The 21,855-nt window shown below is 42.6% G+C and overlaps 1 pseudogene; it reads right to left on the bottom strand.

Annotated features, from left to right (window-relative positions):
* Positions 1 to 5,076: 5,076 nt before the first annotated feature.
* On the bottom strand, positions 5,077 to 11,099 carry Gm3138 (annotated as a pseudogene).
* Between the last annotated feature and the right edge of the window lie 10,756 nt (positions 11,100 to 21,855).

The raw sequence follows: 21,855 nt of genomic DNA, 5'->3' as shown, positions 1-21,855 counted from the left end.
AAATATTGGTTCATGGTTATATTCTACTCTACTAAAATAAATGATTTTGACTGATTAACAATTGCTAGTGATTGTGTGAGTACAGGAACACATATGAAGATATTTAACTGAGCATTAGTAAGTAGTTGCCCCTTTTTCTTCATCCATACATTGTAATATGTAAAGACAGAGTTATTTTGAAAACAAGACCTCTGCAAAAAAAAAAAAAATCCGGGAGCACATATTCAGCAAATGTTTAAAGTAAAAACCTAAACAGAATTTTGACATCTGGTCCCTACTCTTAGATCAGTCTGCTGACAAGACTTTGAAGGAGATTCACCATGAGCCTAGGGAATCACAGTTTGTGCATCTTCAGGAAGTCATTTCAAAAGATTTCAAAGTAAAAGTGAAGTGCTTAAGAAAGCATGGAAAAATTGTTTCCCCAAGGAAGAAATCCTACCTCACTTCTCTAAGGAAACAGCAAGATTAAAGGTAATTCTAATTTTAAAATCAGTATATGTCAGTTGAGTGCAAAGATGCATCTGTGAGCCCACATCTGCAGAGATTAAGAATGTCTAGACAACAGGATCTCAGCGTTGAACATGTCCTGTATCTTCTTCACACCCTCAGTCTCAGCTGCATCTTTGTCATTGATCATTAAAGCTCTAAGGATACAGGTGTAAAATTCCAGGATCCTGTGACCCTGAGATTCTGGGTGTGTTGCAGTTCCTGGGAGTCAATTTGCCTGTGAGACTCTTAGATTCTTGTGTGACTAACTCCTGGGATTCTGGGATCCTGGGATTCTAAGATCCTGGTCGTGATAGAGTGAGTGGCTAGTAGTGGAGCCTCCTCTGTGGGCTGTGGGACTGTCCTCTGGGTTTGTACCCAAGGTAGACAAGTGCTAGAGTAAACATATGCAAGAAATTATGCCAGCAGTCCTGGGGCAGGTGGTGACAAACTAAAACTTTTAGTCTCAGCATCCAGAGCAGAGGGGTAGAGGTTATCGCTCTTCTTGGCTGTTTGTCATGCCACTGAGCAACCACCTCCTTATGTATTGTCCCTGATGCAAATGCTGCATGACAACCTGTAGATGCACAAAAAACTAAACTCCTTGATACTCAGTGCAATCAACAGTTGTCAGCTTTATCATCTTGTGGAGTTAGGATATTTGGTCTCTTTGTCATTTTTACCTGCTGTAAAAGGAGCCTAAGACAGCTCCTCATAAGTCTCTGTGAGTGCTCAGCATAGCACATTCCTGGTTTGGTAATGTTTTCAATTGCAGGATTAATGTGACCCCTTACACTAGGATTTGTAAAGGCATATAGCACTTAACTAATAACAACCTTTCTAGGGGGTCCTCTGATTGCAGACTGATAACAGCTACCTTCCCCTTTTCGTCCTCTACTTGAGCTTGTCTTACCCTTGACAAATCCTGAAAGTTACTCTCAAGTTTTATTGTCCCCAAATGAAAGATGAGTCTGACTTGCTGTGTCCCTTGCAAGTCAAGTAACAACATTGATTTATAGGCTATGTAGTATATAAATTCCTTGAATCTGCACCTCCTCCATTATGTTTATAGCAGCCTTAATTATGATAGCCAGTAGCTGGAAAGAACCAAGACGTCAGTCAAAAGAGGAATGGATACAGAAATTATAATACATTTAAACAATGAAGAGCTACTCAGCTATTAAAAGAATGAATTCATGAAGTTCTTACACAAATGGATGGATGTGTAGGATATCATCCTGAGTAAGGTAATCCAACCACAAAAGAACACATATAATATGTACTTGCTGATGAGGGGATATTAGCCCAGAATCTAAGAGTACACAAGATTAAGTCGCAAAGCATATAAAAATCAAGAAAAATGAAGACCAAGTGAGGATACTTTGATCCTTCTTAGAATGGGGAACAAAATACCCATGGAAGGAGTGACAGGAACAGAATGTGAAGCAGAGACTGAAAGAATGACCATGCAGAGACTGCTTCACCAGGGGATCCATTGCATAAACAACCATAAAAAACAGACACTACTACAGAGGCCAACAAGAAATTGCTGACAGAAGCCTGATATAGCTGTCTACTGAGAGGCTCTGCCAGTGCCTGACCAATACAGAGGTAGATGCTCTCAGCCATCTATTGGTCAGAGCACAGGGTCCCCAGGGAAGGAGCTAGAGAAAAGACATATGGAGCTGAAGGGTTTGCAGCCCCATAGAAGTAACAACAATATGAACTAACCAGTACCTCCAGAGATCCCTGGGACTAACCCACCAACCAAAGAAAACACATGGTAAAACTCATGGATCTAGCTAAATATGTCGTAGAGGAAGGCCTGGTTGGTCATCACTGGGAGGAGATCCTTGGTCCTGTGAAGGTTCTATGCCACATTAGAGGGGAATGCCAGGGCCAGGAAGAGGGAGTGGGTAGGTTGGGAAGCAGGGGTTGGGGGGTAGGAAAAAGGGGATCTTCAGAGGGGAAACAAGGAAAGGGTTTAACATTTGAAATGTATGTAAGGAAAATATCAAATATAAAGGCATTTGTTAGGACTTTATAGGATGATACCTAATTACAATCTTCATCGTTTTTGAATGATGTCTTTTGGCAGACACAGGTGAATCATAAAGTAATAAAATAAACTTTGAAGGACCCGCAGAGAAACCTGTCCCCAAAAAGATTGTGGAATTTATTATCTCTACTTGCAGTTACCAGTGATTGTATATTTGAAGGAAAGCAGAAGCATACACTGCTGTGTTGTCTGAGAACTTTTTATTCCCTTAGACTATGCTTTGATTTAATGAGATCTATTACAGAAATACTGATGTATTTGACATTAATGTGTTCAACACCATCATCCACAGGATTTTCACAGTAGATAAATATTTGACAACAAGGATGCAGCATGGGTAAGTTTTCCAACATTAAGTTCCTATCCAGAGAGTTGGACACACTCTCCACACTGAATGTATGATGGACGTTGTAGTCCAGTCTGGCTGTGAATAACTATGGAGCCCAGGTCCCATGAAGAATGCAGAGATCCATCTGGGTCTGATATCTGTGGGATTTCATGATCACAACTGAAATAACAGGGATCTTAAGAGTAAAGAGTTGGAGATCATTGTGTTTGTCCTAAGAATAAATACAATGTACTCAATTGTAACTGAAAGCTGACAGTCAGTATGTACTCTGTTTAGCCTTACCAAAATATCAAATTAATTACAAGAACAAATAAACAACCAATAAATAACAAAACTTCAAATGAAAACAAGAAAAACCAAGTAACTAAACTAATCAAAATTCAAACCAAAATCAAACCACAAAAATGGTGCAAAGCAAAATTCTTAGTCTGCTCATTTTGTAGCACAGACTTACAGCCTGTGGCTGTCCTTGGCAACTTAGTAGAAATGCAGTTCCTGGAGGTAACAAACTTTGCAGGAGAAATTTAAGCAACACTCTCCTTTTGGAGTGTGGGTCTGAAGGATATGGCCTCCCAAGTCAAAGCAGAACACATGTTGTAGACTTGGATCCAAGTTTTTACAATTTTGTTGACTGATCTCCATGTAATTATTGATGATGACCCATCAGGAAAAGATAAATTTAAACTCTCAGAATCTTCCTGGATACCCAGCAGCTCTTGATGTGTCTCAGCATTTCTCTGAGTCCCTTTAAATGTGCACTCTTCCTGGGCCAGAGGCTAGATGAAATTAAGGCCTGTTCATACCCAAGAAACCAAAATAAAGGAGGAGCATACAGCCCATTACAGCCATGGTTATTAGGGATGAGAGGCAACAGTGGTGTATTTCCTGTGCACACCCAGTCCTCTTCCACCAGCACTTCTCTTTGAGCGAGATCATGTCATGGTCTGTGCCATGTTCCAGTTTCTGCTGGACTGTTTCACACTTAGGGAAGCTAGAAAAGAAAAGGCCTGGTAAGCATTTGTCAATTCAGCTGTCCTTCCCAGAAGAGCTCTATTCAGCTGGTGAAACCAACATACCTTTCAGCTGAGATCATACCGTGCATTCCAAGTGTCATAGAACACCTGAGCTTGGAAATATTTCTCACCTTTTAAAGACTGCTAGAATCAGAACTATCAGCTACACATTATACTGGAGTTCTAAAAAACACCACATTTCCCCAATTGTGCAGGTATATTTTACTTAGCAATAACATTGTAGCAATGTCTGAATATGAGTTCAAGAGAGATGTAAGCAACCTAGAAACCATGTGGATTCCTTATGAGGTGCGAGTGTGCCCTGAACTGAAGTGAAGGCTATGATTATTGCTCCAGTGCAGGAACCTCACAGGGTTCCTCTTGTCAATCCCTCTATCTTCAAATAACCAGAGACACCATACAACACAAAACCCATGGGTACTTCATAGGTCGCAGTATCTGCAAAACTTTGCTAAATAAAAATATTCAAAAGGCCTGGCACTGAACCTTAAAAGTGATGGTCATGAAGAAACAGAAAAACACCCCTGTGACTATTGTAGGTTACACCCTCAAACGCACATAATATTTGTATTTATGCAATACAAGCATATTGTACTGCAGTGACCTGTTTAGTTTCCCGGTTAATACAAATATAAAAATCTCCCAGGACACTTTGGAGGCATAAAAACAAATCTTGAATGGGAAAGGTACTTAGTGGGCATAGCATATAGGCAGCTCAATCAGTGATATGCTTTCCACTCATATACCAGTCTGAATTTCAGGGTTCTTGTCCTGTTATCCAATCTGGCTCAGCAAGTTCCCAAGGCTGTGTAGAATAGGTTTGTTTCCCAGCCTAGGGTCACATGTTGGTGATGGACCAGTCTCTTGTTGTTGCTCACTGTTTGAGACTTGTCCCAAAGTAAACAGTTTCTTCCAATAGGATCTCCCTTTTCCATCACCTGACTGACTTGGTGTCCAAAGGTATGAGCCCAGAGTAATAGGAACTGTCTACAACCAGGATGCAAAGGAACATTTTTCTCCCTAGAATGTGACTGTGTCAGAGCTATTTTGAGTAGGATAAGGCTGACAATTTGAAGGACAAAAGCTTGCATGGATTATCGCACACTGAGTTCATGGAAGGGCTGCACCACACAGGGCCTTTTCATCCTTCAGCAGATGGACATCAGGATAGCTTCTCCTTCAGGGCTGCTCTGACGACCACTACAACCCTGAACGCCCTCAACTCTGTGGATAACTCCTCCTTGTTCTGGAAGCACTGGGTCAAAGTGGACTTCTTTTCCAATTTCTGAACATGGCTTCTAACAGACATAACCAATTTTATACTACCAGAACTGTCTGAAGGTCCTCATTTCTCCCAACCCCCACTAAGGCTGATTTTAACTCTGAGAAAATGATGTTGAAGAACAGTCATGCTAAATGCTACACAGATAAGATATTGTGAGTACTTTAGATTATCAAGACCCTCAATGGGCTCCTGTAACAGGCCTGGTTTGCTCCACAGCTATGGGAATTCTGATCGATGCAAGTTCAGCTCCAAGCAACTCAATCTCTCAATGAGTAAAATCCAAGACAAACTACAAGGCAAAGCTTTACTGAGCAGAGGTAGCAGGAAATGCAATGGTGGCAGGCAATGAGGAAAACAACCTGGAATGCTTAGAAGACACAGTGAGCCACCTGACCTTCCAGTGGTCCTTCACAATTCACCAAGAGCAGAAAAGGGACATAAACACATGGATTTTATACAGCAATGTCCTCCTTACCTCCATATACCATAACTCTTACATTTGCCCTAAAGATTTCAATGAGAATCAATTGTTTTGTCTCGAGTTATTAAAAATCTGACCCTACAACAATATTTGTGTCCTTTTTTTCTTTGGAGTTAGGTGAGCATGCAGAATAATTGGACTGCTGTATTTGATATTTCATAGGTTCAAACTAAAACCTCAGAGTGCATTTGTCATTAAATTTGGCCTCTAGAGACACACACAGCTGCATTTATGCACAATCAAACACACACAAACACACACACACACACATTTGTATATAAAAGCACCCATATCACAAACACAAAATTACCTTGTATTAAACAAACACACAACCTTAGTATAAACAAGCTCAGGCAAAGGTCGTCAAAACACACACAGACAAACACACACACCAGACAAAAGAAACACAAACATATACAGGACACAATACACACAGAGAGACACACAAACACATATCAATGAAAATATTACTGTTGCCCAGCACATTTCCTGTTGCATGAGCACCTACTAGGACCTCTGATGTGTACGTGTGTAAGGTTCTTAGACTCAGGTAGTCTTTGAGGCCCTCATCTGTAATTAACTCCTCTTCAGAAACTTTTTTCATGCAGATACTTTCTGGTCCTACAAGGAAGTTACAAGCTCTGCACAGATAACCTGGACAACACAATACCAAATTCCCAAGAAAGAGATTCCTAAGGAAAGCCCACAGCAAGCCCCATGTTGACTCTCTTGGTCCCCTCACTATACCTACACTGGTTCCTTGGTAGCATCTGAGGAAGACAGTGACTTTTGGTCACTACCCAGGAACTTTTCAACCTATTACAATTCATGTGATATTAAATCTTCCTCAATATCAGTCAGAAGAAAGCTGGTTGAATGACGTGCTGTGACCTTTATAAAATGCAGCACTGTGCCAACTATGAGGGGGAATCTAACCTGAAACAAAGCCATGCCCACGATATAGTTAGCAAAAACAATGTTAGCAGAGTTATGCAGGGTAGGATTCTGTGCATGTTCATGGTGGAGCCAATAAGACAAAACCAAGTTGCCCAGGGAGATAACTCTATGCAGGGAAAGTGAAGAAATCTAACACTTATTTTTAAAATAGCTGTGTCGTTTATCAATTTGTTAAAATAAATAAGAGAGGGGTGCTACCTGATAGTGGACAGAAGATGCAAAGACTACTGTACAGAACAGAACAGTAAATGTCACGTTTATTGAGAGACCAAGGCTCAAAGAAGTAATATAGAGAATGACTGGACAATTCAGATGACATTGACTGGCCTCCCAACATACCGAGAGAGACACAGGTCGGAAAAGCCATGCATACACAAAAAGAAACACACAGACACACAGTCACAGACACAGACACACACACTCAAGCACACACAGACTTATTCACATAAAATCAAAACTGAGTAGAAAACAATGAGGTATCTGTTATGGTTCAGGACCAAGATAATTCAGACTATGCAGAGGAGTTGTTTCAAGGGAGACCCAACGACTCTGTGATTATTTATAGGAATAAAAGCCACTAGAGTTGCCGGTTCATAGTGGCACACTCCTTTAATCCCAGCACTTGGGAGGCAGAGGCAGGCAGATTTATGAGTTTGAGGCCAGCCTGATCTACAGAGTGAGTTCCAGGACAGCCAGGGCTGCACAGAGAATCCCTGTCACAGGGGGTGGAAAAAAAAACATCTAACCAAAATCACTAGAGTACACTCTTCTTGGTCAGAATTGGGGCCATATATTAAGAAATTTTTTCATGAAGCCTCAGATCTCACACCAAACCTCAGCCTGTGAGAAGCCTTTCTGTCATCTCTGGTCATCCAGCCAACACCAGACTCTCAGGCCGGGAAAGACCACTCCAACAACACTGAAAGAAAATAGGACTGACAAGCTGCTACTCAGGCTCTGTCAATGTGAACCAAGATATATGAAGCCTGAAGAGACCATTTTGAGATAGAGGGGGAAAAGGGGGAATAGAAAAGCCGCCAAAAGACAGCAATGAAATCCACTTATTTGTCAATTACACTAGGTGTCATCGCTGCAAACTATTTCCTACCTAGAATCTCACAAGATCCCTGTAAAGCAAATGAGCTACAGGCCTTTACTTCTTCCTTCAAAGCTCTTGCTATTCTCAACAAGGGCTCCAACACAGCACCCTTCAAACTTAAGGCATGTAGAGTTGTGATGTGTAAACAACCTATCCCCCTTAGTGATTCTAGCAGAGCAGGAACATTTGCATGCCAAACATGCAGTTTCTTGAACCAGGCTACCTCCACAGAGAGCCCTGTAGATATCACATAAACAAACCCTTGGAGGAGACATAGGTGAGTGCCTGGAGAAGTTGGTGGACTGTGATATTGGATTGTCTATGTTTATGGTTAGACATGAGGGCAATCTGTCTCTGATACACATCATCCTACCTGCTGTTCCTTCGCACTTGAGGCACAGATGTTCTTGCTGGCCTCCTCAGAGAACCTCTTTCTTCCTCACAGGACACTTGCGTTCCAGCCTGCTCCACCAGCAGCTTTCTGTTCTCATTCAATAATATCCTTACTTTTTCGTTGAGTTGAGTGCACTCACGGAGGAGGTGGTCCTCCTTAATGCTGATCCACAAAGAAAAATTGGTGATTCCCAGCCAGATTCCATTGGTTTGCCACTCCTACAAGTCCTATGATCCCTGCAAGGGCCCTGATTCCCAGACAGCCCCAGAAGAGTCCACAGTTACATAGAAGCACCAAACAGAGGCAGGTCATATCAAGATACCAGCCATATTCCACAGGACTCAACAAAATTCTAAAAACCCTGACACCAAGAGTGCACCATATACATCACAGAAGAGGAAAAGTTCCTCATGGTTGATTATAGGTCTGTGGTACCATAAAACCTTCAGCAGCGAGAGGGCTTATCCCCTCTGAGAGTTGTAGAAGACCCAAAAGGTGTACACTCTTTTCATTTTTGTCGGGAATCCTATATATTTTAATCTGTGGTCAGAAACCTAAAGGTTCAGGGTTTCTGGATATTCCCAGCAAAGTGGAAAAGTTTTCAATGTACAGGATCTTGAATTTGGAAGAATAAAGATTGGAGGGTCTTGGACACTCTTCACACTTAGGACGACTGAGTCCAAGAGGTACAAATCCAAGATCCTTGCCTCAAGGCAGGGTTCCTGGATAAAAAACAGATAGCATAGAACCAGAGCCTTTGCTTTTGTTCAAAGTCCTATAAGGATAGAAGCATTCCTTGCCTAGTTCTGGGGGTCTCAGTTGTGTCACTGACTCACCTGTAGGAATAGTTATCTTCTATCAGTTCCTTGGAGTACTGCATGGAACCAATTATGGACTGGGTCATTTTATTCATATCCAACATTGTCTTCTCATGTTGTGATTTAATGATGTTGAATTCAGTGTTCATCCTGTGTTAGGACATGACCCAAGAAGCAAATAATCTGCTGAATTAAGGATTCAATAATCATGTGCCAACAGGTTATGTCATGGACTAACAAGCCGAGTGCATGCCAAATCCTGACTCATTCAAACTGGGTCCCCTTGGTGCTAATTAAACTTACTATCCTGGGTAGAGGACAGCAGAACCAGGGGACCAAATGGAGCTAGCTGACCTTCAAGGGCTTCCTGGACAAGCATGAAGGAATAGACTACTTCTATGACAATTTTCCACAACACTGTGCCACAGGCATGGGTCCAGTAGATATCTGTAATGACTTTCCTCTTGTTTTTAAGGCAGGGATTATCATTCCTTGGTTCCTGTTGTTATTTGAATTCCCAGAGGACACAACTAGTATTTACAGGAGAAAGGCTTTATCACACCTCCTCCCCCAGAAGATTCCTGTGTGACACCAAGGAAACACCAGGAGCAAACTTCCCTGGTGATCACTTTGGACCTCTATGGACTCAACACTATCAGGACCTGAAAACTGTGCTTCACACAAATCCTCAGACCCCATCAAAGGTCCCAGAGCCCCAGTCCTGAACAAAACACACAAACATCTACATTCACACACACAGACACAATTAGAATGCCAAATAAATCCTGTGAGGTGCCATCTCTCAGAATATAATAAACAATATCAGAGTAAAGCCGTGATAGCCTGCAGGCATTGCATTCACACACTGAAAGACAGTAAGTGTGAGCAGGTCCTTCCAGCTGTTTACAGCAACAATCAGATTGCAAGCACCCCAAGGTCAAGTACAAAAGAAGATGATAATAAACACACAGCACCTTGTTTATCCAACAATTAAACACAGGTCAAGGCTACTTAATTGAATGATCGGAGATGACACACTCCATTCATGGAAGGAAATTGGGGTAACAGATGGCAGAATGCAATCAATAGGGTACTGGTCATAATTCCTACCTGTAGTTTAAATCCTCATACATGTAAACATTCAGGATTCCACACATTTCCTTCCTCTCATTGCTGGTCTTCCTTATATGCAATTTCAGTTCTTCTACTTTATTTATATTTGATATCTGATTTGTGATGTTGGAATTTTGGGTTGAAGTATTTCTAGCAGACCCTGCAGATAGATAAACACAAATGAATTTGCATACTTAATGGCCCAGTGGCAGGGGAGATCATTCAGAGTCCCAAGAAGAAGACTGAGGGAGAGAAAATGTAAAGACAGGGTGAATCCATAAAAGAGCAGAAAAGCTATCTTCTAGCTGGTTTGCTAAGCTATGTTTCTCTTCCTAACCACCATTGTCAGACATATGCCACACTCCCTGTTACAGGCCCCCTTGCCCTGAAATCTATAAGCTGCCTCAAACATAAAGATATGGGGAACATTGTCAGGTCATATCAGATGTGATGCAGGGAAATCCTGGAGTTCATAGTGCTTAGCACTATCAAGCCCTAATTAATCATGTGTCTTCAAATCCAAAGTGTCTGAGACCTCACCACATGACATGACCAGGGGAGCATCCTTCTCTGTTCTTTTCATCAGAGACTCAAGTTACCTACAGTAATCTGGAAGATGAAGTGCTTCAACTCCCTTCCATGAAAGGACACACTGTTATTCTCATAGTGCCCACTCCTGGCATTCTTTGCCACTCAAAATGAAATTAAATAGCTCCCAGAAAAGTAGCTGCAGGTTTGTCAATTCCTGGCTCTGTTAAACTAATTATCAGAAATTCTTGACTCTTTTTCTGACATTGACAAAGTCCAAGGCTTCAGCTTGTAAGACCTACTCCTGGAAGGCCCAGCTCAAGCCTACCTCTACCAAGAATTTCCCCAACCTTGCCCAGGACTCACTGTGCCTTCTCCAGAATGATTTCCTTCTTCCTTTTTCATGAGAAAGGATTCCCTCTTCCTTCTTTTTTGGTCTTGTCTCTCCTTCATCGCCATTCTCTTTCTGACATAGCCTGAGCAGCCTGGAAAACATTCCTGCTGGTGAACCCAGAGCAAACAGAAGGGATGAAACACAGGCAGTTGCTGTCACCACAACACAGGTGACAACACAGAAGATTCTAGTTCTATCCTAGATACAAGAGATTCTCCAAGGAAGGCATTACTGATGATGTCACTAGCAACTGCCATGATCTACCTGCTAACTAGTTCTGCCCAGCTTGGTCCTTTTCTGGGGTGCCTCTCCTGGAACCTCTCATGGATCCGTGGGATCCCCTTTGGCAACCTCTCCTTCCAAAGCTGGAGAATTCTACTGCTTCATTAGATGTCATGTGCTTTTGAGGGGGAACGTTGGTTAGGACTCTGACATGCTTAAGAGATTTTGTTAGCACCCAAATCTCTAGGGACTGTGGATGTAGTAGATGTTTCACAAAAATAAATATGCCATCTGAGTCAATTCATGTGACATACACTCCAATTTCCCAGGGTTTTCCTGTCTCACAGAGGCAAATATCTTTTTTCTATATGTTTAATTGTATAAAACCTGGATAAAATTTTCTAACTGTGCATTCCTTTATAGTGTGCATTTTTCCATATATATATATATATATATATATATATATATATATATATATATATCCATGGGTTTCACAAAATCTCTTATTTACAATCCTATCTTTTACAAGGAAAACTCCCTTTTCTTTGAAACATAGGGGATCAACTCCAGGGCAAATATAAATGGTAAACTTGCTGTCCCATCTTCAAAACATTATCTTGCACATGGTCCTGTTCTCAAATACAACCAGACAATTTAAGTGGGCATCAGAGAGCAAAGGTCATCCCTGACTTTACATTACTACATTGTAGCCTCATTGCAATAACTTCTCCAATATCTGTCTTCCGGAATTGAGAAGTTGAGCAATAAGGATGTTGCTGGTTGTACCATGATACTGTACTCACAGCAAAAATAAGACTCAGGAGGTAGGGCAGGGAGTGCAATGGCCTGAGTTGAGATGAAACCTCAATTTTAATGTGTCTATAAGTTCAGGATGCTGTCCCTTGGCATTATCATCTCTGGCTTCTGTGTTCTTATGCTGGGCCTGCTGAATCTGTGCTATAATGCCCGCTAACCTCACAGATAAAGAGTGAAAAATCATGTATGTCTTCTTTGCGAAACCATCTGAATTTCACTACCTTCTTGAGCCACACAATATCAATATGCAGAGCTAAAAAATCAAGGGGAGATAGGTGATAGATTCAAAGTTGAGGGCTTTTTCTTCCAATTACGGCGCATATTTTTTTCAATGTCATTTTTCCTTTTCTCTTTCACTGAGGGTAGCTTGTGTGTTTGCTGGCCTAACAGGTCCTGGATCCAACAACAAGGGGCTCACTCTGTACAGGATCAATTTTACCAAGAAAAGGATTGTTGCAGAATCATGCCATGGCACCAACAAGTCAACTACACTGTCTTAGGTCGAGCTGACCTGGTATAGGACAGAAGACCTGAGCTATCTGGGGAAAGGAAGCAGCATGCAGTGTCACACAGCTCTCTCTGATGCAGCTGCTAGAACTAGAATAGGGATGTCTGTTTGTTTGTTTGTTTGTTTGTTTGTTTATTATTAATACATTAAAAATAGGGTAGAGTTGTTACATGGCTCTAATCCCAGCACTCAGAAGGTTTTTAAACAATTGTTTTTGTTAGTATTCATGTTGTTTCTATTGGTTTTGTTTTGAACTCTCCCAGCTATTTGCACTGGACCCAGAAAATTAACTCCATTCTCTGTACAGTCCTATCACTCATTTTAATCAGTGATTTTACTCTTAGCAACCACTCCTCAGATGATCTAATTTCTCATTTTCAAATAAGTAAAACAGTCATAAAGACATTTGTTAACTTGTATGTTCTCATGTAACCAATTCATCATGACTGTAGTGTGGCATTCCAATCTTTGGAATACCCAAGCTTCTATTTTTGAAATGACAGGCCTCTGTGGAAGACTCCATTAACTGGCAGAGGGCCTGGAATGGCTGCCGCCTGAAGGCCAAGGCTGTCCCTCCAGTGTCTCTGGAACCTGAGGCAGAGCTCATCCAACAACACAGGAACACTTGGCCAGAGCTGGTTCAGTACTGTATTTTGGATGGGCCCTGAGACCTGGATGAACAGAGGTCTCTAGAGTCCTGGTGAAGGTGAGCACAAACACTTAGACTTGAGGAGAATAATGGATCTTTGGGATGCACGTCTTTCTTTTTTATTTATCTTTGCTATGTTCATAGTTTATGTCAATAAAAAAGGCATCCTACTTTACAACATCTAGTCTCTCTGTGTGTTAAAGTGATTCCATTGAATACACACTAGAATTACTAGAACAATACATTTTGTCCCATTTTGTTAAATAATTAAATATTTTTGTATTAATATATTTTTACTTATTCACTTTACACTCTGCTTTTTGCCCCCTGACACCCATATTCTTTCCCCAATATTGCTGGCCGCTTCTTTTCTGAAGGAACATGGGGCAACTATCTCAGGTCATCCCTTCTCCTACCAAAGCTAAGTGACCCTGTCCTGGAGAAAGGTGCTGAGGGTGGTGGTAATGAATGACTTCTGCTTGGATTTCTTCTTGCTCCACTTGGCTGGCTTTGAGTAGTTCTTGCAGAACTGTCCTTGAACTTGGTACTTTGTCCTGATGGCCCATATGAAGCACTTGTTTTATTAATGTTCTTGAGAGTATTTTTCCATCAAACCTACTCCCACTAGTATACTAACAATGACAAAGAAAATGAGATATGAGACATCTATTCCAGGAGTTTCCAATTGTTCTCATGCCAGCAGTAGAGAAGCCCACAAAGCTGGCAAAGGTAAGTGAGGTCACACAGGTACCTTAGCGCATACTGCTGTTTTCCTGCTGCTTTCCTAAAGAATGTTCTAGAGGATTATCATATCTAGACTCCCATAGATTCGTTTGCACTGGACACCAAAGGCCTCAACATACTTTGCTTTTGTCACTCAGCTTCCTCAAGTATAAAAAGTCCCCCAATTTAGAGGGATTTGAAGGTATAAATAAGTCCCAGTGGCTAGAGGTTCCTCAAAAAATGTGTAAGAACAAAGAACTGCTTTAGAATCAGAGAGACCAAATGCTTACCAAGAGCAAAGTCATAGCTCAATAAATAAGAAAATCTGAGTAATAAGCCATCAAGTGAAAACTGAAAGTTGCAGGCCATTCACCAGTAAGGTTGGTACATGGCCTTCAAGTAGATCTATGTGGGAATATCTGAGGAACCTCCATATTGATTTCCATAGTTGTCATAGCAGTTTGCAGTCCTACCAGAAATGGAAGAATGTTCCTGTTTCTTTAAATTCTGACCATGTGTTTTCACAGAAGTTTTTGATCTTGGCATTCTTCACTAGAAAGTATACTGCTGGACACCAACCTCAGGGTCATTTTGGTTTTATTCCCTGAAGATTAAGGACGTTGCAGACTTCTTCAGTGCTCTCAGCCATTCAAGATTCATTGTGAATTTTGTGTGTAGTTCTATACCCCATTTTTAGATGGTGTACTTAGCTCTTATGGTGGTTAGCTACTTGAATTCTTTATATATTTTGTATATTAGCCGTGCATTGGATGGGGAGTTGGTAAACATTATTTCCGAATATGTAGCTTGCCAATTTGTCCTATTGGCTATGCCCTTTGTCTTACAGAAGCTTTTCAGTTTCTTGTGGCCCATTTATAAATTTTGATGTTAGAACCTGAGCTATTGGAGTTCGTTTATGATATTTATCTCCATTCCCATGAGTTTGAGGCTCTTTCCTGCTTTCTCTTCCATTAGATTCAGTGGGGATTTGGCTGCACTGATGAATCTGCCTTTAGTTTTAGCTTCAATAGCTGCTTGGCTGGACTTTTTGGTCCTGGAGTTCATAAGCCTTCTGCTTTGGTGTGAAAATTCTGGAGTTGCTTGAGACCATTCTGATCATCACCCCTAAAAGAGAGAGAAGCCTTGCATATTATCAGGTTTATTCTGGCCAAAATGCAGAAGAGTATATTTCTCTTGTCCTATTTTGAAAGGACAGCTGACTATCTCTCTGATGCTTATTTTCTGGATGGAAAGACTTCCTATGCAATAGGTCTGCAGTGTCAAAGACATATAGGTTAAAATACTCATAGATGTTTTTTGTTTCACCAGGCAACCAAGGCATACTATGCTTTCTCTTCTCTCTTCTGTCTTCTCTCTCCTCTCTTCTTTCTCCTCTCTCCTCCCTCCTCCCTTCTCCCTTCTTCCCTTCTCCCTTCCCTTATTCTCATTCTCTCTCTCTCTCTCTCTCTCTCTCTCTCTCTCTCTCTCTCTCTCTCTCTCTCTTTCTTTCTTCCTCTATCTCCCTCTCTCCCTCTCTCCTGATGGAGCCTAAACTTTGATGGCCTGATTTCTATTCAGAGAGAAAAACAAAAGATTCCTTGGAGATTCATGTGGAGAAAAGGGATTTTCTGGGACTTCCTGCCATTCTCTCTGTGAGGGAGTGAAATTAAGTTAATCAGATACATTTGGATACATATTAGCTTTATTTAGCGTTATTCTGGCTAAGTCTTGAGCCTAAAGGAGATACTTGCTAGCAGAGTAAGTTTCTTGGTTTTCTTTCTTGCTAGCTTTGGAATATAGTCCAGTGTTAGTGAATATAGGCATAATTTAAATTTTAGCCCAAAAAGTATTTGGGGAATTGGGTGTGGTGCTGCACACCTGTATTCACAACAACTAGGTGAGGAAAGAGGGCCCAGATTGGGGAGCCAGCATAAGCTACATATTGAGACTCTGGATCCAGAGACAGAAGAAAAAAATGGGGGCTGGGATGTAGATCTGGGACAGAGCATATGCCAGTGCAAGGCTTGCCCTAGCATCACTAAAGTAAATAAGTAAGTAGAATCAAAGTGTTTTGCTGTTGAGAATGAGCGATTAGAAGATATTTAGCAAAGCAGTCCTTAATCTTGGGTGGGAGTGGGTAGCAGATAGGTAGTTAGAATTCGAGCTCAGTTTAAAAATGTGGGAGTATTTACAAAATACCTTAAGTGGAGAGAGGCTTGACTATACGTCATTGCCTAAAATTGGTTTTTATTTTCAAATGGTTCTGTACCTGTTGGCATTAACTGATGGCAGTATACCAGTTAATAGTCCAGAATTAATGGACACTTAGAAAGAGAAGTGTTTCAAAGCAAAAAGGCCACAATACAAGCTAGAGGTTGTACAGTTCCACATTCTGCCTGGATGGTGAGTCTTTGCCCTTGTGGGCTAGGACCACAGAAGTTCCTGTAATCGACAGCACTGTTGCTCACGGAATGTTTTGTTATCGGCGTAACAACTAAGAAAATTGACCCAGGGCAAACGTTTTGAATGTTAAGTTCTGACTATGGAATACATAGTGATTGCTGAGTCAGTTCCATATTGCTGCCAGGGCAGCCTTCCAGTCTGTGCTGGTTCCATCTGTAGTCCTTTGTTTCTGGACTGATCAGGAACATGAGCCCTGCACCATGGCTTCTCAAGTACCCACTCATGGTTTTCAAGATATAACACATAACTCTTAAGTTCTATCACAATTGAAGGTAAAACCGTAGGACATGGGATTAGACACTTTAAGTGTAGGAAGCCGCCCTCACATTCGCTGTTGCAAGATGGCGCTGACATCCTGTGTTCTAAGTGGTAAAAAAATAATCTGCGCATGTGCCAAGGGTAGTTTTCCACTACATGTGCTCTGCCTTCCCCGTGACGACAACTCGGCCGATGGGCTGCAGCCAATCAGGGAGTAATACGTCCTAGGCGGAGAATAATTCTCCTAAAAGGGGACAGGGTTTCGCCATTCTCTCTCTTGCACTCTTGCTCTGGCTCTTGCTTCTTGCTCCTGAAGATGTAAGCAATAAAGCTCTTGTGTTCTTGCGCTCTTGCTCTTGCACTCTTGCTCCTGAAGATGTAAGCAATAAAGTTTTGCCGCAGAAGATTCTGGTTTGCTGCGTCTTTCCTGGCCGGTCGCGAGAATGCGGGTAAGATTTAAGTGACTCATGATTCTGCTTGTGAGCAATTGATTAGTTCAAAATACCTGTAAGTAGTAATAGAGTGTTCATAAAGTTTTAATCATCTTTGGCTTATGTCTCTTGTACTTTGGGAGTGATGGTATGGCACCTTATTAAGAAGAAAACTGACTGGGGGTTCAGCTTTACTCCTTTCTGTTTAACCCTGACGGTAGCATCTATACACTGTATGGCCAAGACTCTTTCTTGCTTTTGTTTGTTTGTTTGTTTGTTTGAAACAAGATCTTGCTGGGTAGCCCTTGCGGGCCTGTTACAATGTAGCCCAGACTGGCTTCCAGCTCTTGGGAGCACTCATACCTTAAACTCCAACATGCAAGCTTTCAACAAGATTAGTGATATGTTCTACATGGAAGTTTTATTGTATAGCCCAGGCTGGCTTCACATTTCAGAGGCTTGCTGGCATCTGCCTCTGGAATTCTGCAACCAAAGGTGTGCACTACAATGGCTCACCAATGAAGATCTCAAAGTAACAGTAATAAAAGGGAATTCGTGAGCAGCAGGGGAGAAATTATTTGAAAATCTAAAACACTAAAGAAAGTCAAGGAACTTTTTATAAACCAAATGAGACAATATGCCATGTATTTGAAATGGTAGTAGCCATTTCGAGAAATAGAGTTTGATGCTGGAGACCTGCCATAAATGCCAAGTCAGATTGGGCCTGAGGTGTGCTAGGGGACTCCCTCAAAACAAAGAAACAAACTGAACAAAGAAAAGGCAAGTGCATGTCCCTTAGGTCAGAGAACCACTGTGAAAGCTTTTAACTAGGAGAAGCAGTTAGTAGGTCAGAAACTATTTTAAATTGGGGATTCCTTGAAAGTTTCCCAGAAGTGATGGGCTTCCACCAGGCTTTTCCCCTGAGCTGCCTTTAGTGGGAAATGAGGCAGCTTTCCTTTCTTTGCCTACACAGTATTTTCAGCCATCCTGGGTTTCCTCTACAGCTGCAGATGCTGTTGAGTTGCAGTCATTTACTTAGCAGGAACCAGCTTAGACTGGCTTTGCTTTTCAAAGTTACAGGCCTTAGGAGCTGGCTACTGAATTCTGTGTTGATCAGAGCGGGCTGCAAGGCTAGGTTTTTATAAGTAACAGATGCCTGCACTTTGAGGAATTAATTGCCTGGCTCCTGGATGTGAAGCTGTGCAATGTGTCTCTAAGCAATCATCATCCTTTCAAAGAGTAAGAAATGGAACCCGTCTTCTTTCCCAAATAGGCATGGGCCTTAGACCACCTTTCACTTCAGTCACCCTTGACTGGATTCTGGGAAATGTTGCTATATAAAACCTGAAAGTTTAATGTGTAGGTTGAAATACAGGATAGCTGCCAAAGTGACCTTTCACTATATAGAGTGTGGGGAAGAGAACATTAGAATCATAATCACATTTTGGTCCCAGCTTGTGCCCTCTGTCTTCTTTACATTAAAAGGAAAAGTCTGAACTGTGTTAGGCCTTTTACTAGGGGTCTTTGTCTTGACTTGTCTGTGACCAAATAGTCAGACTAAGACAAAGGTCAATAAAAGGGCATTGTTTTGTTTTTGGCTGTGTATAGGCTTTCTGTACTCTAGGCACTGATCTGGATCTCCGACCAAGGCCATTTAATGCTATTGTTTCTTAGAAAGTTCTCGGCAGTGTGTACTTGTAGGTACAGAAGTTCATATTCTAGGGCCAGAAGGACTTTTGAAGTCCATTTTACCCCATGTTTTCCCTCGCTAAAGGGAATAACTGAAGCACAAGAGAGGCTGTCTCTGTGTTTGAGAAACATGGCAGCACTCTCTTGCTGAATGACCTAAAGGGATTTCACGTTTTCAGTGTAGTTAAAATCTCTTAGAGCTGGCAGGGGATCATTGCTGGGCTTAAGGTTGCACCTGAAACCTGAAAGAATCAAAACCCCAAATCTTAGTTTCCAGGAATTTTCAAGGTCAAGGCTAAGTGACAAACTAAAGGAGGAACCTGAAGGGCTAAAAGAATTGATCTACTGAAGAGAGCACCCCCCCCCCAAGTCAGTAGAGAATTCACCATTGGAAAATCACTAACAGCACTGTGAAGTTTTCTAAGGTGGACAGCAGGAAGCCTGTCCTTTTCCTACCCTCTCCCTCAGCCCCTCTTCCCCCACCTGTGTAGGATTTTGAGGTCGAATGTGCATTGTGCACTGCTGCTGCAAGGTAGCTCTTCCCTGTGGCTGTGCTGAAGCAGCTGGCCAGGGAAGCCTGGGAGCTGAGGCTCCAGCCTGTGGATTCTCTTTCCTCAGACTTTAGTCTGGACCAGGGAGAGGTGTTCTCTCCTGTGGATGTGTGTATATATATTCTTTGCTTTGTACTTTGTTCACGTAGTTCAATGCATTCTTCCAGGCATTCTGGATGGGCGCTTTAGCCTAGACATTTATTTCGGCATGTTGTCATCTTGGGCTGCATGCATGTCCTCTCTTGTTTCTGAGTCCTCACCATGCCCTTCCCAGCTTCCTGTTAGCCAAAGGGAATCACTCTTTCTGAACCAAAAGCTCTCAGAGCAGAGCTGAACCTCCCAGAAAATGCTCTTCTCTACCTAATGCGCCAGATGGGGGTGGGCCCAAAGCTAAACAGCACTGTAGAGGTGGCCTAAAGGCCCCGAACCCCCAGGCAGAGGTGCGGAGGTAAGGTCCTAGCAATGGTGCTGAGTGAGGGTCCATGAGACCGAGTTCTTCTCCCGGGCAGAGGGAACTTTTACTTAGCTGGAGTTGTACTTTGTGGTCCGAGTATGTGGAGGGATTCGGGGTCCAGAGTGCACCCCAGAACATAGGAGATAGCTCCATGTCCCCCTTTCCCTCAGGAGCCTTCTCCTCACTCCTGCTGCCTAGAACAAGGGGAGGAGGATCTCCACTGCCTGACCTGCTGCTTCATGCCCCTTCCTATCTCTACTCTATTTCCTCTGAGCCCTCCAGACCCTAGGAGGAGTGAGAGGGAGGTCCTTCGAGGCGTATCTCGACATCTGTCATCTCATTCTGGTGCTGGTCATATCCTGGGTCAGCAACACCAGAACATCCCAAGGCTGGGTGCCCAGGCATGAAGTGCACAGAGGACCCAAGAGATCTAGGCAGGGGAGGCTTGTGATCCAGGGTCCCGGGTCCAGGGTGCTGCGCGGAGGGGATCGCAGAAGATGGTGCTAGCTAGGGGCAGGGCTCAGACTTTCGGGCAGAGCCCAGCAGCTGACCACAGCCCCTGGGGCACTGCTGTGTCCCTGCAGGAATCAGAGAGGATGCCTGGGCCTGCAGCCAGCACCACCCTCAGGGCTTCACAGGAGGAGCTGTCCCTGAGGCTAGTGTGGTTTGCCCCACTGCTGCAGGACCTGGAGAGGATTCATCCTACAGTGAATTGGAACAGGAGGGGCCCCAGAAGCTGATCCATAAAGTGTCCACCTCTGAACAGATGGGGACCAAGCTAAGGCTCGGCCGTGGACCTGTGAGAGGGCTGTGGGCAGAGGGAATGCTCTGGGAGATCCCTGGAAGTGGTATCCAGAAGAGTGGTGCAGGGGGGCGGGGGGCGGCCTGGATGGGGCGTGGCCTGGCGCAGAGGACTGGAAGGTGCTCTAGGGATTCAAGAGGTGTGTTGAAGAGATATCTATGGTGTGTTCTGGAACACTTGTCTAGCCATCATAGCAAGCATCTTGAAGCACGGTTAGAGCCGGGTGGCGAGATCCCACCTAGGAAACTTAAAGGGAGTTTGGTTGTTCACCCATGAGCTGCATGCTATGGAAACCCTGCTGGAAGCTGTATTCTGCCAGCCACTGTGCTTTCCCACCCACAGCAAGCTGAGCAGCTTGAGTCTCTCAGTCAGTTTCCCTGGTGTGCTGTGCCCACAGGCTGCCCAGGCTTCTGTGTTGCAGGTTCCCTCAAAGTGTAGGGCTCAGACATCCATGGTGGTTCATCACAAATTAATTTCTTTAGGGTATTTCAGGGTGTGGTAGTGCTTTTGTGGCATTTTTGTGCTGATTAGTCTCAAAGTTGAGCTTTCCTTTAATAATGAAGGCAGAGGCTACTGGATGTTAAGGGACTTAGATATTCTAAAGTTCTTCTTAGTTTAGAAGTCTTCAACACCTAGACTGTCGTTAGTGGAGGAGTTAAAGCAAGATTTTGAGGAGGGAAATGATTAAATTAGTGGATGCTCTCTCTAGTAACAGATTTGCAAAAGCAATTCATCCACACTAATTTCATGACAATTAACTGCCTAAGGCTTATGGGAGTCTTACATGGAAACAATTTGGATTAGTGTTTGTTTGAGCATGTGCTGGCATGTAAAATTCAGTAGATGTATACATGACAATGACTTCAGTTACCAGAGTCAAAGGTTGCTTCAGCCATGTTTACTCAGACATCTTGGAACTACTGTTTAATGGAGACGGATTTGAAGTTCATAGCATTTGTAATTTTTCTGAATTTCGATTTTTTGAAAACTAAAGCTAACCATACATTTAACTTGTGAAAAATTATTCGAAACAAAACAAAACAAAAACAAAAATAAACAAACCAAAAGACCCAAAACCCTGGCCGGACAGTGGTGGCACAAGCCTTTAATCCCAGCACTCCTGAGGCAGAGGCAGGCAGATTTCTGAGTTCAAGACTGGTCTACAAAGGTTGTTCCAAGACAGCCAGGACTATGCAGAGAAACCCTGTGTCATAAAAAACAAAACAAAACAAAACGAACAAACAAACCTGAAAAAGTGAGTTAAAGAGAAAAATGGCAGGTTTCAAATTTGG

The sequence above is a fragment of the Mus musculus genome, chromosome 14 (assembly GCF_000001635.26).
Source record: "Mus musculus strain C57BL/6J chromosome 14, GRCm38.p6 C57BL/6J".
Classification (NCBI taxonomy): Eukaryota; Metazoa; Chordata; class Mammalia; order Rodentia; family Muridae; genus Mus; species Mus musculus.
This window is presented reverse-complemented; position numbering and strand designations above follow the sequence as displayed.